A 15,352-nucleotide genomic window follows, 5' to 3' on the forward strand; every position below is an offset into this window, starting at 1 on the left:
ATATACATTTAATAATAGAGTAATAAATATTTTATACAATAACATAACAAATTATATAACAATAAAAAGGTGGTTCAATATTATATCAAATTTAATATAGTAGGAAAGAAAAATAATATTGTTTTACGTTTATTTTTTATTTTGAACAAGGAAATTTTCTTTTTTTGTGATGTTCTCAATTTTTGTGCATGCAAAAAACTATTTAGGAGATTCGCAAAAGTTTTGAGATATTGAAAATGGGGAATATTATTTTGTGAGAGAAGGGAGAAAATGTTATTTTAATGGGATGGTGGAAAAATAATATTTTATTGGAGGAGAAAGGAAAAATATTATTTTAATGGAAAATGGCTGAAAACTAATATTTTTTTGGGGAATGAAGGAAAAATATTATTTTTTCTCAAAATGGAAGCAAAATAACTTTTATTTGGAAAAGAGGCAAATCACTGTTTTATTTAAAATGGAAACAAAAGATCTCGTAGTGGAAAGTGGGCCCCACCAATAAAATAATGGGGAAAAAGGAGAATCTATAAGCTAGAAGGAGTCTCAGTGGAGAATTATAAAAGGAGGATTCGACGCAATTGGAAGACATTCTATTGTATGATTTCTATTTCACATTGTAAAGAAGCTCAAGTGAGTTTCAAGAGTTTGACATTGTAATACCCCTCTGTTGTTATGGAATTATTGGTTGTTTTTTTTTACATTGGACTATTTTTAATAAGTTGGCCAATAAACCATGATAAACTAGATTTTGAAGTAATGATGTATTAAATAAATAAATTTGAAAAATAAAGTTGGAAAATGATGGGAAATAAATTTGTATAAATTTGTATAAGAGATAGTTCGCAAATCTGAAAGATATTCAGATTATGATAAATTCCCTAAAAATACTCAATTGGAGAGAAATACTGAGAAAACCTTTGCAGCAGAGAAAACCTGACTTTAAAAGAAAAAAATAGCCTAGGCTTATTATTTGGCAGAACCCGGAAAGATGGGATGCTTCCAAGGAAATATATATTGAAGATTAATGTGTAAGATACATGATTGGAATCAGCAAGAGGTTTTTTATTCTAGGGAAGATTTTTGTGCTCGGGGGGGACGAGAGGTTGTTGGTTCATGGTTGGGAGGAGAGCTCATTTCCCAAGAGAATTTTCCAATTAAGACTTCGGTTAGAGGTTTATCTAATTTCCTCTGCTATGGTTAAAATTTATGTTAAAGCTATTGTTCTATTTGATATGAAGAAGGAAAAATTATGAGGATGTGGTTGCTGTTGATTTCAAAATTGTGATAGAAGTTCTTTCTATTTTCTCTTGATCTCATTAAAATTCTCTATAAGGAAAAATTGGAAAACTTTTGGTTCTATTATGAAAATGTTGATTCTGGAAAGGATTTAGGTAATTACATGTGTAGGTAAATTAAGAAAAGGGATTGTTAAAAGGAATGGTTTGTGACATAATTTTAGGAATAGTATTACACATGCTTGTAATAATCATCTGAAAGATGTAGTCATAAATTATTTAATCTGATTTAGAGCTACTTTTCAGTACAGTAAACTAGTTTGATCGGTGAAAAACTAGAACATGTAGTCATTAGTTACATAATATGAATCAATTTACTGATCTGTATATTTAGTTTTAGATAATTAATGAAAAGGCTTGGGACATAATTGTTGAGAAGAAATAAAGTTAGTAGATAAGGGTGTAGCTAAGTATACAAGAAGAGCTATGAAACAAGGTGAGATGCATGTTAATTAAATGTAAACAGATCATGATTTCTAATTTGATTGTTAGAATTTAGAATAAGGATTTGATAACATCCTTTTGTGTTTAGCATCCAAACAATAAAATTACTTATGTGATTTTTTTGAGATTTGACCTTCGAGAATGAGACCCCTGTTGGGAAAGATATTGAGGGGGGGTGAATCAATATTTTAAAACCTCACAATAATAATTTTCTTTGTTGAAATATATATGTGACTTTGCTGAACCCACCTCACGTATGTACGAGATTGTTGTAAACAAAACAAGTGTATGCTTAGTAAACTTGTAAAAAAAATAATTCTTCATTTGTTAAACTTAAACCATAATGTAAGAGATTTATCAGGAATTTGATAAATAGTAAATAGGTGCAGTAAGAATAGAATAAAGTATCACACATAAGAAACACACATGAACACCGATATTTAAGGTGGAAACTCAATGTGGGCGAATACCACCGTTGTTGTCATCTCAGTATTCAAACTTATTAATATAAAAAATTTCCTACATCCTTACACTAGTGTAGATTCATGTCAGTACGAAGGTGCCCACCTACTGAAGGCTACTGGAAGGGAGGTGTAGATTCATGTCAGTATGAAGGCGCCCACCTACTGAAGGCTACTGGAAGGGAGGTGTAGATTCATGTCAGTACGAAGGCGCCCACCTACTGAAGGCTACTGGAAGGGAGCTCCCAACCCCTGATATGATTACCAACTACTACTAGCAGGAAGCTTTGACTTCCTCACTGGCGACTCCAACCCTTAGCAACATCCGTGGACCACATTTCATAAATTTTCACACTAGATCCACCTACTTTAATATATCACAACTTGAAGATCAATTGAAGCAAACACCAACTTAATTGTAACAGGAACACGGAACTGAACTTAGAATACTGAATAAACACACAGAATCAACTGCGACCATGATCATTCATATGCCAACATGTATATGCTATTTAACTTAAGGAAACTCACATGTATATATGTTTTTATGTCGACAAATCTACATACATATCTCAACATACTGAAAACTTGTAATGTTGAATTAGACACAGAGTTGACCAGAGTTATTTTGAAATCATTTGTTAGCTTACAGAACCCTCATACAATTAGCAACTATGATAATATTTTCAACCAATCAACATGTAATCAAATTCAACTTCATCATTCAATCAGTTCTACTTCATAGATTATCACTCAACCTAGATCAACATGAAGACATCATTGATAGACAACAGAGATACAACATCATTGATCAGATTGATCAATCATTTATGAACATAAACCCTTCCTCTATGTACACCACATTGAAGAAACGCACACGTGTGTATACATTACTTCAATGAGACCAACCTGCTTACAGATCTAAAAACAAGCATAAACCCTTCATTTATCTACGTGCTTTTGAAGAAACGAACCCGCATGTATACGTGCCTTCACTAAGACCAACCTGTGTATAGATCTGTAAATTTTGACCTAAAATTGCTCACCACTTCAGAACTTTAGAATTAACAAGATCATAATATTGAGAGGCAAAAACATGCGTCAATACTTAGATCTAGTCAAGCCATGAGCAAATCATACAATGGAAATTCATTTTAGGTCTCATGATCCTGATTCATCATTATATTCATCAGTGCATAATTATTTCAGATGTATGTGTCAACTATGGCCCTTACAATGCAAATAGACTTCAGATTGAAGTATTAATCAAAAACCCTTTCAGATGCACACATATCACTTTGATATTCACCTCCTTATATAGTTAGAGCCTTAGCCAATACCACGGGTCAAAAGTACACTATTGTCAGTGGTAATCTTGGACAGGATCAATATCTATTGTTGCACTCATTACTATGGGCCAATACCATGGTGTAGAAATTGTACGTGACTTTGTTTCACCAAACCTATGTGTATACGTGGCTTAGCCTTGACCAACCCGCCTATAGATCTTCAAATATTCACATTTATTAAACTTTTGATTATGATCTGTAAACCTTTGTCCCATCATTATGTTATTTTGTTCCATCACTCTATCACCTCTGAACTGGCATGTGGATTCATCTAGCTACCATATACTTGTTCTGTTACATGTGAGTTGCCATCAAGGACAACACATGCATCATAACGCCAATAATCACCCTCTTTGGACATGATGGCAAACAATGTTGTTCTGATCACCTCAACCTGTAGAAACATGTTAGATACATCAAATAATTGCTATTCAAGACTAAGATACTCTCCCCCTTTGACTTCAAGGCCAAATGGAAGACCAAAGATCCCCCTTTGGATCTAATTTGCACTATACTATCCATGCTCCCCCTGAGCACATGCTGAATGTTGAGAAATATTTTCAAATGAAGAAGATGACTCTATAACTCAACTAAGTATGATATTCCTATCACCAAGGACTCATACTTACATCAATTACCCAACCAAGTGGGGATACATATTTGACTCAACCACCCAACCAAGTGGGATTACATTTTTGACACTACCACCCAACCAAGTGGGATTACATATTTGGCATGAACTCAAAAGTCCATACATGACTAAATATGGCAATTATTACCTCATAGGTCTCCACATGACCTTTACATCAAATGACATTAATAAATGAGACCAAAATATCTTAATAGTAGCATAATTCAACAACCATAATGCCAGCAATGGATTATATTCTGCAAGGCTAATGCTCCCCCTGAACTTGTGCTACATTTTCATTATAAACAACTCATTCATCAAAGCATCTTCATCAATTAGATAAATATAAATGAGAAAAAAATAACTCAATACCAAATCAGCATACTGTACGCATCAACTCCAGACCAAGAAAAATCAAATCATAGTTGTCAATAGCATGTGAGAAGTTGATCTTAAGTGCGTCACACTATTTTTCTATCATAGAAAAACATACATGAATATCTCATTCCTTCTTTTTATTTCTTCTATAGTCAGGATGGTTTTGTATGCAACACATTGAGCAACATTATGACTGAAATCATGACATGAGAAACATTGTCCATTAAAGAAGAAATTGATGTGATCATACAATCTTCTGGTGTTGTTTACCTTTTGACTGGTGCTTCTGTTGTTGTTCATTCTTGGATTAGAGTGAACATGATTTACCTGTGGAATGCCTTTATTCTTTTGTTGAGGATTGAAGCTTTGCTGACTGGTTTTTGCTACATTTAGTAGCTTTCGGTGGTGGCTGAAGAATTTTCTATTTGAGATGTTTCTACAGTGTATACAAGACCTGTCTTCATAAGAGTAGAGAATTGTACCTTGATAATTTCATATAAGGCTTCATATCCTTTAGCAAATTTAAGATTCCAAGTTTTTATTTGGTCAAGTTCCTTTCTTAGATTTACTACTTCACATTCTAACTTCTCATTATGCTTTTCCTTTTCTATGATTTGATGCTCCAATAAATCTATGGATACTTTATTTTCTTCCAAAAAAATTATGAGTTGAGTAATTTATTCAAAGAAATATTTTTCTCTAAAGCATCCACAAATTTGTCATTAGAATCATTAGTATTTTTCTCAAATTCCATGAGTAATTTAAGATCTTGATCAGATTAGATCCTTCTTCACTATTTGACAAGCCATCACTATCTTCATGAGTATAATAACTTCATCTATTGTCAAACAGTCTCCTATTACATTCTGCAATATCCTTCCCTATGTCATGGTTGTCTCTATGAGGATATTTAGTAGCATAATGACCAACTCTATCAAAACCAAAACATTTGAAGGGAAGCTTACATCTGAACTTTGTAGTGCCTAGTTGAGGTTTCTTTACAAAGTTCACCTCGTATTATTTTGGTATATATCCTAATTCCTTGTGTTCTTCCATTTATTTTCCTTTTGTAGATGCTTTAAGAAAAAATTCTCTGACATCTGAGGGACCTCCTTTCCTCATTTCAAAAGAAGTAAGGATCCCATGATTTTGAGCCACAGTAAGAGCCCGCAGGCTCAAATTTAGGAGTTAGAGATCTTAATATTTTCTCTACTAAAGTGGTGTCCTTTATTTCTTCACCCAGATTTTTCTTGAGATTTACAATCTCAACTATACGTAGAAAGAAACTAGAAATACTTTCATCATTATGCATCCTAAGAGTTTCATATTGAATTCTTAGAGTTTTGATTTTAGAACTTTTTACCTTGGTATCGCCTTTATAGATTTGAATGATTCTGTCCCATATTTCTTTTGATGTGTTTAACTGCATAACTTTGAAAAAATATGATTCTGTTAGACTTCCCAATAATGCATTGAAAACTTTGGCATTGGTTGCATACGTCTTCTTTTATGCTGCATCTATGGGAACTGCAGATGGATATTCGTAACGTCCTTTGACAATTACCCAAACATATGCTCTAAGGGAATGAAGATGTATTAAATTATTTTCATTGAAGAGTGGTGGTCTAATAGATGTCACTCCATATTGATTGCTCATCTTGGGAGTTCTTCCTTCAAGAGATCAAGCTTCTTTTGAATGACCTACTCTAATACCAATTGTTGGGAGAAATACTGAGATGGGGGATGAATAAGTATTTTAAAAACTCACAATAATACTTTTCTTTTCTAAAATATATACGCGACTTTACTGAACCCAACTTGCATATGTATGCTATTGTTGTAAAAGAAACTAGTGTATCATTACTAAACTTGTAAAACAACTAATTATTCATATCTTAAACTTAAACTAAAATGTAACATATTTATCAGGCTTTTGATAAACAGTAAGTAGGTGCAGTAACAACAGAATAAAGTATCACACATAAGCAACACACATGAACACCAAGATTTAAGTTGGAAACCCAATGTGGGAGAAAACCATCGTTGTTGTCCTCTTAGTCTTCAAATTTATTAATATCAAAAACCCTTACATTCTTGTACTGGTGCAGACTCATGCTAGTACATAGGCACCCACCTGCTGAAGGCTACAACCTTCACCCGTTCACCAACTCCTACTGGAAGAGAGATCCAACACCTTGATCTGATTACCAGCTACTATTGACAAGAAGATTTGAATTCTTCACTGAAGGATCCAACCCCTAGCAACATCCATGGACCACGTTTCATAAATTTTCACATTGGATCCACCTACTTTAATACATCACAACTTGTGGATCAATTAAGGCAAAGGCCATCTTAATTAAAAAAGAACAGTGAGATCATTGTAACCAAAACATAGAACTGAACTAAGAATATTGCATCAACACATATAATCAAATACAACATTGATCATTCATATGCTGACATGTATACACTACTTCACTTAAGAGAACTTGTGTGTATACATGCTTTTCTGTAGAGCAACCTGCGTGCAGATCTAAATACACTAAAAATTTGTAATTCTGAATTAGAGACAGAGTTTACCAGAGTTATTTTGAAATCTTTTGTTAGCTTACATAACCCTCATACATTTAGAAACATCAAAAATATTTTCAACCAATCACCATGTAACCAAATTCAACTTCATCATTTAATTAGTTCTACTTCAGACACTATCACTCAACCCAGATCAACACGTAGACATCATTCACAGACATCACATATACAACAACACTGATTAGGTTGACCAGTCATCTATGAACATAAACCCTTCCTTGATGTACGTGACTTTGAAGAATCAAACTCACATGTATATGTGACTTGAACGAGACCACCCTACGTACAAATCTACAAATGAACAAAAAAAACCTTCTTTTATGTATGTGACTTTTGAGAAACGAACCTGCATGTATACATGACTTCCCCAAAACCAACCTCCATACACATCTGCAAATTTTGACCTAAAATTGCGCAGCTCTTCAGAAATTCAGAAAGAGCTAGATCATAACATTCAAAGACAAAAACATTCATCAAAACTTATATCTAGTCAATCCATGAGTAGATCATACAATAGAAAGTCATTTCAAGTCACAGATCCTGATCCATTATCGGATTCATCGGTGCATAATTATTTCATATCTATGTGTCAACTATGGCCCTTATAATGCAAATATACTTCAGATTGAAGTATTCATCAAAAACCCTTTCACATGCACACTTATAACTTTGACCTTCAACTCTTTATATAGTTATAGCCTTAGCCAATACCATGGGTCAAAACTACACTAATGCCGGCGGTAATCTTGGATGGCATCAATATATGTTGTTGTGCTCGTTAGTATGGTCCAATACCTTGGTAAAGAATCCTTGCATTTAGAATACCATAGTACAGAAACTGTACGCGACTTTGCTTCACCAAACATGCATGTATACACGACTTGGATTTGACGAACCCATGTATAGATCTTCAAATATTCACCTTTATCAATATTTTGATTATGACCTGTAAACCTTTGTCCCATCATTCTGTTATTTTGTTCTATCACTCTATCACCTCTCAACTAGCCAGTGGATTCATCTAGTTACCATATAATGTTTTTATTACAAGTGAGTTACCATCAAGGAAAACACATGCATGATAATGCCAACAACTCCTTCGAAAACCCTTTCATACCAGTAATATTAGATTCGAGTAGTAGTTGAGGGAAAACTAATTCTTATCGGCCCTAGGAATATTTAAAAAAATTAATAATAAAAGGGGCATGCAATTACAAATAGTAAGTAACAAGCGAAGTTATTCAATACACTTCACTCAGCTAATAAACCTTTAATATAACCCTCATAACGAATATATATGTGTTTTAACCCTAAGAAAAAAAGGGGTAAGGCCATACACATAGTTTAGGACAAATAAAAATTAATCACATAATAAAGTCTTGATGATTCCAATTCTGTAAAATGTGAATTGACAGTGCGCACACACACAATTTTTGAGGGAAGTCTAGAATCATTCTAGACTTAGTAGGTGTCAATTTAGTAATTATGCCATGAATAGTGGTTCCAATATATCCAGATCCTTAGAGGAAATTTATAAACTGGAGAAATCGATAGTGGCTACAGGTAACAACATGCATGTAAGTTAAGAATTTACACATGAAATCTTACAATTCTAGAGCACGCAGCATTAATCGACCTCACTTTAATAGCTGGATATGAAGAAAATCTAAAGCAAATTGTAGACCTAGGATGAATCTATATCACTTATGAGAATCAACTACTAAAGGGCATGGAACTATTTAGAAAGTATATGTTAACGAACAAATTCGACTGAGTCCTCAACAAATCAAAATTTTTTCCTAAATCCAATTTAAATGCAGAGAAAAGGGACAATTGATTTTTGGTCATGCAATGTATATATATATATATATATCCTCACAAGTATGATGTACACAAAAACATTATACATAGTCATAACTTCAACCCAAGCCGTTGAGTAAAATTAAATATATGGACATCTCTAGTAGGATCAAAAGGTATTAATACCCATTATAATAGTTATGAGAAAAATAGTAAATAAACATACATTTGGGGAGTACTTGTGGCATCAATCCACTATAAGAAACAAAGGATTTCACACCAAGGTATATGAGTCAAAAATTTATTATTTCTAATATGATTACTATCCTACAAATAACCACCGTTCATTATTATACAACAACCTATAGAAACAAATGTGTACAAAGGTACGCCTTCGCATCAGAAACCCTTTGAGGAAACTAACATAAAAACTTGCATAGGAGTTTAGCAAGTAGGGTAATAACTAGGACTTTATCAGGTGAATCATAAAGGATGCACAATGTACCGAACTGTAGAAAAGACAAGGCATGTTAACTATTCTATCATAATCTAAAACGAGACAATAAGAAGTTGCAAATTGCGATGAGCGGTACATGGAACAGGGGAAAATGAATGAAAACCCCAATTTAATGAAGATAATGTCAAGAAAGTTCTTTCATAAGGTACTTAATGTTGGTGGAATTGAATTCACCTGGACAAACAGTGAACCCAACATAATGTCATCTCCAAGGATGCCTGAAGATGCAAAGAAATAATAACCATGTTAAAACCCCACATTAATGGGAGTAAACCATAAAATCTAGATCCAGAGAGCATTTTAACAGTTAAATGACTGAAAAAAATTAATAGTGGGAAGAAAAATAAACAGAGGGGAAGTTTTTTTTCCTATTCTATGACCTAGAAACCCTCTTGCTAGTTCATTAATTGGAGAATGATCAGTTTATCTCCTAGTCAATTGTTGACAAGGGATTAGGTGCACTGACATATGAATTTTCAACATGAAAGGAAAAAAATGAGAATTTAGAAACTTGCAAAAGTGAAGACACATAAATAGTTATTATCTATCACTATGAATGAAGGAAATAATCAAACATGTGTAGGAGAATCCCATGCTACCATGGTAAAAGGGTAAACATAGAAGTATTGAATGAAACAAACAATAGAAGGAACTATCAAGGTGTTTCTTTATAGCTGGTGGTTTGTGGCAAGTACATCGATGTTGCAAGTTAAGCCAGCGAGGGTAGAAGAGCCACCTTGATAGACATTTCGAAAGTGGGACAACAACATTCGAGAGCAAGGACAGGTGTGCAGGAGGGGCATCTAAATGAGGGTTAGTTGGCATAGGTTACAAGGTAGTTTATTCCAACAAATTATGCATTGTAGATCAAAACCCTTTCCTTCCTAACCCTTGATCAACTTATGTACATCAGTTCTTGTGCAAACATGTGATGAGTGTGGGTGTTCACATGTGTAGTGGTGGAATGGAGATCAGTGGTTGGTTGGATTCGTGCATAGAGGGACACTCTAAATACTCACCAAGCGACTCGATTATAGGGAGTATGTTACATAGATATGCATATGATGAAATAAAATCAATGGATGTTAAGTGTTGTAGCCCTAATATCCATCTGGCCGAAGGTGAATACCTTTGTGTTGGATAAATTTATTGAACATAGCAAACCAAAGTTAACCTGGGATATGAAAGGTCCAAGTTATTAACCAAAACATCACATGATATAACCATATTGTATAAACAAATCCCTTAAGACAGTAAGGAATATTACCCAAAGGTTATTTAATGAATAGTGTGGTAAATATTAACATAATTCTATAGTTTGTTGTCTATGAAAGAAGAAGTAAATTACATATTGGCTATACAAACTCATAGGATGGTATAAAAGAAAAAGAAAAATTTGGAGTATATGTGTTAGAAGTAAATATATTTAAATTGGATATCTTAGGCACATGACAAATGGTACGAGAGCTCCAGTAACTAAACTAGACTTTGAAGGCATTACCATAGGTAAATACAAAGTATTGATAGAGTTGTATGTCTCATAAGGTGTTGAGGTGAAGTAGGTCACAGCATAATGACGAAGAATTCTCCTCGAGCTAACATGGCTGGTGAATATTTGTATGTGGAGTTGGGCAAAGATAGTACTTTACTACCCTCTTAGTTCGCGGATATAGTGAAAAAATTTCAATAGGAGTTAGCAAAACTTCAGAGTAATAATGAATGGGTATTAAAAGCCAATGTGAAGCCAGAAAGAATGATCAGAGAATGGACAGAAAAGTTAAGCCATAGAAGTATGGCGCTGAAAGGGCTGAAAAGGAAGAAAAACGAAACAAAATCTAAAAAATATGAAAGTGGAGGGGAGTCAGTTTGGATATCTCCAAAAGTGCAGAAAGGAAAAAGGAAAATGAAGTTACAGGGTGAATTTAGGAAGATCAAACCCCTTACCTTTGATGGGGATAAAGAGGAGGATGCAGAGGCTTAGCTTCTGAACATGATTAAAGATTTCTAGGTGTATGAATATAACAATATTTTGAAGGCTTGACTAGAACTTTATCAATTGCAAGGTAAAACTACTCTTTGGTGGGAAGAAGTAAAAAGTGTGCATTTTCTACAAGAAAAGATAGCTTCTTGGGAGGAATTCTAAAAGAAATTTAACTGGTGATATCTCAATGAGAGTTACAATGATGATTGAGCCAAGGAATTCCATGAATTAAGGTTGGGACAACTAACCATGGACAAGTTTGTTGCAAATTTCACAAACTTGTTGTGGTATGTGCCCTATCTTAAAGATGAGAGGACTAAAGGACAACGATTCTTAAATTGTTTTCTAGCCACCTATAAAGAGAGGATTGAGTTCGAAAATCCAAACTCATTAGGTGAAGAAGTAAGGAAGGCTAGATTGTGTTATCAGTAGTTCAAGAATAAGAGTGAAGGTGGAAGGTCATGGAAGAATAAGGATAGGATCAAGGTGGGAAGGAATTTGAAACGAAATAAACCTTCTTACCTTAAGAATTTTGGTAGGGATCATCAAAGGAATAATTTTAGTAAAGGAAATGCACTTCCACTTGCACAATCTTTTACTAGATCAAATCCAACACAAGTAAATAGAAAGAAGAATAAAGGAATAAAGGAGAGGTAACCATTAAAATTTTGGGGCTACGATGAGCCACATTTGCTAAGAGATTGCCCACATAATCCCAGATATGTTTAGAACATTCAAGAAATCCATGAGGCAATGACGGTGAATGACGTGGCAAGAAATATTCCTAGGATTAGCGCAACATTAGAGGATAGACAAGACGAGCATTAATCTACCATGATTGAAGTCTAAGGTACTATACCAAACCAAGTTGTGTCTATTTTAATAGATCTAGGGGCTAGTTTAAGTTATATTAGCCCCGAAATTGTAGAAAAATGTAAACTGAAACCTGGAAAATTCAAGAATGTATTAATGGTACAACTGGAAATGGGTGCCAAGAGAAAAGTAACCAGTCAAATAAAATAGTGTTGCCTTAATTTAAATGGTTATCCTACAAGAATATATTTATGTATTCTTCCCTTGGGGTCTTATGATCTGTTAATCGACATCGATTGTTTATAAAAAAGAGTTGTTATAAATTGTTTAGAGAAAATAGTCTATTTTGTGGGTAAATGTGGGCATACTTGGTTAATTAGGGGGAAACTAAAACCAATATCAGTTCAAAAAATTTCTACTCTATAGCTAAAAATAAGTTTAATTAAGGGATTTCAGTTGTACTTGGTTTAGGTGGGAGCTAGTGAACAACCAATAGAAAAAGCAAATGTAAATAATTTACCGATCACTAGGGAATTTGAAGATATTTTTCGAGAAGAAATTTTGGGGTTATCCCTGCATAGGATATAGATTTCACCATTGTTTTGGTGTCGGGTTCCATTCTCGTGTCTAGAGCCTAATATCAAATGAGCACACTAGAGCTATTTGAATTGAAAATGCAGTTACAGGATTTGTTGAAAAAGGGTTATATCGGGCCCAATGTCTCACCATGGGGGAACCTATACTTTTTATCAATAAAAAAGATGGCACACTTAGAATTTGCATCAACTACTATCAGTTGAACAAATTAACAATAAAAAAATACCCATTGCCTCGAATCAATGATATGTTCGATCAAGTGATAGAAGCAACAATATTTTAGAATTTGACTTAAGGACTGGTTACTACCAACTACGTATAAATAAGGAGGATATACATAAAACATCTCTTAGAACTAGATATTTCCATTATGAATTTGTTGTGTTATCCTTTGGTCTCATGAATGAACAAGCAACTTTCATGTGTTTGATGAATAGCATACTTCATCCATACCTTGATAAGTTTGTATTGGTATTCATAGATGATATTTTAGTATATTCAAGAAATGGGAAAGAGCATCAGGAACATTTGAGGGTAGTGTTAAAAACATTAAGGGACCATCAAGTGTACCTAGAACTCATCAAATGTGAGTTTTATAGAGATAGGATATAATATTTGGAACACGTCAATTCTAAATAGGGATTAGCTATGGATCCCAAAACGGTTAAGGCCTTCATGAAATGGCCTATACCAAAGGATGTATCAATAGTTCGTTCATTAATGGAGATTTCAGGATATTATCGAAGATTTATAGAAGCCTTTTTAAGACTGGCTTACCCTATTACTTCTCTACAGAAAAAGGGTGTAAAATTCGAATGGAAAACCACATTCCAAGAAAGCTTTGATAAGCTAAAACAATTATTAACCACAACTCCTATACTAAAAATCACAGATCCAAATAAGAAATTCACTGTATGTACAGATGCATGCTTGGAAGGCCTTGTAGGAGTGTTGATGCAAGATAATCTTGTAATAGCTTATGGGTCCATGAAGCTAAAATTACATGAGCAGAATTATGCAGTGTATGAATTAGAATTGGTAGCAGTGGTACATGTGCTCAAAATTTGGAGACACAATCAATTAGGGAGAAATTATACTTTGGTGACTGATCGTATCAGTCTGAAATAGGTTTTCAGCCTACCAGATTTAAATGCTAGGCAAGAAAGGTGGTTGGCATTCCTCACTAACATTAACTTTGAAATAAATCACATAAAAGGGAAGGAAAAGAAACTGGCAGATGCTCTAAGAACACATCCTCATGCCATGCTAGGGATGCTTATTAGTAAGGTGAGTACATATTTTATGGAGCGGGTTAAGAATTCAATACAACAAGACACTCAATATGTATAAATTTAGCAAAAATCAAAGCAAACGTAAATTTCAGAAAATTTAGAAAAAAAGTACTCACCTACCGCAATAGGTTGTATATTCCTAATGTGAGCACATTGAAACAAACAATATTAGATGAGTATCACAAGAAATGTTATATATTCCACCCCAGATACTAGAAAATGATCACTCCAGTAAGGACAAAGTTATTTTATCCAGGTATGAAGAAAGATGTGGCCAAATATTTAGCAAAGTGCATAGAATGCCAACAAGTAAAGGTAGAGCATTAGCATCTTGTTGGATTGTTGAATCCCCTACTGCTACATGAATGGAAGTGGGAAGTAATTTCAATAGATTTTATTACATCATTACCATGGATAAAATGGCAGCATGATTCTATCATTGTGGTAGATGTCTTGACTAAAGCAGGACACTTTATATCGGTGCAGTCTACATTTGGGACTGCCCAATTTGCTAGGATTTTCATGAAATAAATATTTTGCCCACATGGGGTATCCAAGGTAATTGTGTCCAATAGAGATGCTAAATGTACCTCTAATTTTTGGAAATCATTAGTCGAGGGTATGGGAACGCAGTTAAATTTTAACACTTCATATCACCCTCAAATAGATGGACAAACAGAAAGGACTATATGTTATGGATGACCCTACCAAGTGGTAGGATTTTCTACATTTAGAAGAATTCTCTTATAACAATAACTACCAAGATTCTATGAAAATCACTCCTTTTGAAGCTTTGTATGGTAGGAAATGCCATACACCCTTTAGTTGGAGTCAACCAAAACATAAACTAATATTCAGGCCAGCTGCTTTGTAGGAATTGTAAAAAATAATGTTGAAGATACGATAGAATACCAAAACAACAAAAGATTGAAAAAAAAGTTATGTAGAAAAGAAAAGGGTTCATAAATAATTCAGCATTGGGGACCATGTATTTTTGCGAGTAAAACGCAGGAAAAGTACTCTGAGAATAGGAGCTTGTGCAGAGTTAGCACCACAATTTTGTGGGCCTTTTGAAATCTTAGACAGAATTGGGCCAGTGGCATATCAGCTAGCTTTAGCCAACCATATTAAGGTTCATAATGTTTTTCATGTGTCCTTATTAAAAAGGTATGTCCATGATAATTCTCATGTAATTGACT

This window comes from Pinus tabuliformis, chromosome 4_1, assembly GCF_031772625.1.
Source record: "Pinus tabuliformis cultivar Carrire ecotype Pingquan chromosome 4_1, CPIR1, whole genome shotgun sequence".
Taxonomy (NCBI): Eukaryota; Viridiplantae; Streptophyta; class Pinopsida; order Pinales; family Pinaceae; genus Pinus; species Pinus tabuliformis.